The sequence below is a fragment of the Staurois parvus genome, unplaced genomic scaffold (genome assembly GCF_062004578.1).
Source record: "Staurois parvus isolate SC_StPar_1 unplaced genomic scaffold, SC_StPar_1.0 ptg000691l, whole genome shotgun sequence".
Taxonomy (NCBI): Eukaryota; Metazoa; Chordata; class Amphibia; order Anura; family Ranidae; genus Staurois; species Staurois parvus.
The window spans coordinates 865,001-867,500 of record NW_028318487.1 but is presented as its reverse complement, the minus strand read 5'-3'; the positions used below and the strand labels follow the sequence as shown (position 1 = coordinate 867,500).

Here is a 2,500-nt window from a genome sequence, read left to right as displayed (position 1 = left end):
AGGACATTTCAAGAGGAAGGACAGGGAAGTTGGTGTCTCTTGTCAGGATGGCCGAGTGGTCTAAGGCGCCAGACTCAAGAGTTCCCTCTTCACATTGTGTGTGTGTTCTGGTCTCCAAATGGAGGCGTGGGTTCAAATCCCACTTCTGACAATCGCATTTACTTTCCTCTACAACCACCGCAACCGCTCAGCTTTTCGGGGCTACCACAGAAACAACACTGCTCAAAACAAGGAAAGGAACACTTTTAAAGCACGTCACATCTCAATGGACAAACGTGGCATGCTGGATATCTGGACTTACATGCTGGAGATCATCTTCTCTGCCTCTGCCAGTGCTCATCCTGTTCCTCCTTGCACAAAGAAGCAGATACCGCTCCTGCTGATGGCTTAAGGACCTTCCACGGCCCTGTCCAGCTCTCCTAGATTAACTGCCTTTCTCCCGGAATCTCCTCCACGCTCGTGAGACTATGCTGGGAGACATAGCAACCCTGCTGGCAATGGCATGTATTGATGTGCCATGCTGGAGGAGTTAGACTGCCTGTGCAACCTCTGTAGGGTCCAGGGATCGCCTCATGCTACCAGTAGTGACACGGACGCTAGCCAAATGCAAAACTAGTGAAAAACGCTCTGAAAAATAAAAAGATGAGCAGGGAAAAAACTGTATGTCAGTGGCCTCCGCCTGTAAAACCATTTCTCTTTTGGGGGTCATCTCATTGTTGCCCGTCCAGTGCACCTGTTGTTGATTTCATTAACACCAAAGCAGCTGAAAGTGATTAACAAAGCCCTGTGCTACTTAACTGACCAGATCAATAGCCCTGGAGTTTCATTGACTTGATACTATACTCTGAGTAAAAAGTCTTCCTTGAATTTTTTGGAGCAGGATTCATGAAGATCAGAGAGTTGTGAGAGCTTTGCCAGGCCATGCTGTTAAATGTGACACTTGTGCTTGGGCCAAGAATAAATGGAGTGAGAATTTCACAAGTAAGGGCCAGTGGAATTGAAGAGCAACAAAGACACCGACCACGAAGGGACTTGAACCCTCAATCTTCTGATCCGAAGTCAGACGCCTTATCCATTAGGCCACGCGGTCTGCCGCAGCTCTTGCTCAACTTTGTGGCATGCGGACTAGGCCACCGGTTAAGGTTGACCTCTGACCTTTTCCAATACTCGCTTTGCTCCAGTGGATTTGCTAGACAAGATGTGAAAATTTTGACTTGGTGCCAAGGTCATGCTTTAGGAAGGTCATTTGCAAGAGGTCCTAGGTGCACAGGGTTAATACAGCCCCTTCATGTTGCTAAGTGATTCCTAGAGCCCCACGTGTAGAGGACATTTCAAGAGGAAGGACAGGGAAGTCGGTGTCTCTTGTCAGGATGGCCGAGTGGTCTAAGGCGCCAGACTCAAGAGTTCCCTCTTCACATTGCGTGTGTGTTCTGGTCTCCAAATGGAGGCGTGGGTTCAAATCCCACTTCTGACAATCGCATTTACTTTCCTCTACAACCACCGCAACCGCTCAGCTTTTCGGGGCTACCACAGAAACAACACTGCTCAAAACAAGGAAAGGAACACTTTTAAAGCACGTCACATCTCAATGGACAAACGTGGCATGCTGGATATCTGGACTTACATGCTGGAGATCATCTTCTCTGCCTCTGCCAGTGCTCATCCTGTTCCTCCTTGCACAAAGAAGCAGATACCGGTCCTGCTGATGGCTTAAGGACCTTCCACGGCCCTCTCCAGCTCTCCTAGATTAACTGCCTGTCTCCCGGAATCTCCTCCACGCTCGTGAGACTATGCTGGGAGACATAGCAACCCTGCTGGCAATGGCATGTATTGATGTGCCATGCTGGAGGAGTTAGACTGCCTGTGCAACCTCTGTAGGGTCCAGGGATCGCCTCATGCTACCAGTAGTGACACGGACGCTAGCCAAATGCAAAACTAGTGAAAAACGCTCTGAAAAATAAAAAGATGAGCAGGGAAAAAACTGTATGTCAGTGGCCTCCGCCTGTAAAACCATTTCTCTTTTGGGGGTCATCTCATTGTTGCCCGTCCAGTGCACCTGTTGTTGATTTCATTAACACCAAAGCAGCTGAAAGTGATTAACAAAGCCCTGTGCTACTTAACTGACCAGATCAATAGCCCTGGAGTTTCATTGACTTGATACTATACTCTGAGTAAAAAGTCTTCCTTGAATTTTTTGGAGCAGGGTTCATGAAGATCAGAGAGTTGTGAGAGCTTTGCCAGGCCATGCTGTTAAATGTGACACTTGTGCTTGGGCCAAGAATAAATGGAGTGAGAATTTCACAAGTAAGGGCCAGTGGAATTGAAGAGCAACAAAGACACCGACCACGAAGGGACTTGAACCCTCAATCTTCTGATCCGAAGTCAGACGCCTTATCCATTAGGCCAAGCGGTCTGCCGCAGCTCTTGCTCAACTTTGTGGCATGCGGACTAGGCCACCGGTTAAAGTTGACCTCTGACCTTTTCCAATACTCGCTTTGCT

The 2,500-nt window shown here is 48.3% G+C and overlaps 3 non-coding genes across 3 annotated transcripts; 2 read left to right on the top strand and 1 right to left on the bottom strand.

The window, feature by feature from the left end:
* Positions 1–41: 41 nt before the first annotated feature.
* Positions 42–151, top strand: TRNAL-CAA (transfer RNA leucine (anticodon CAA)). Its single transcript has 2 exons — positions 42–79; positions 106–151. It is a non-coding gene; the product is annotated as a tRNA-Leu (tRNA).
* An 866-nt stretch (positions 152–1,017) lies between these two features.
* On the bottom strand, positions 1,018–1,090 carry TRNAR-UCG (transfer RNA arginine (anticodon UCG)). The gene has a single exon. It is a non-coding gene; the product is annotated as a tRNA-Arg (tRNA).
* Positions 1,091–1,364: 274 nt separating this feature from the next.
* On the top strand, positions 1,365–1,474 carry TRNAL-CAA (transfer RNA leucine (anticodon CAA)). The gene is made up of 2 exons: positions 1,365–1,402; positions 1,429–1,474. It is a non-coding gene; the product is annotated as a tRNA-Leu (tRNA).
* Positions 1,475–2,500: the final 1,026 nt, after the last annotated feature.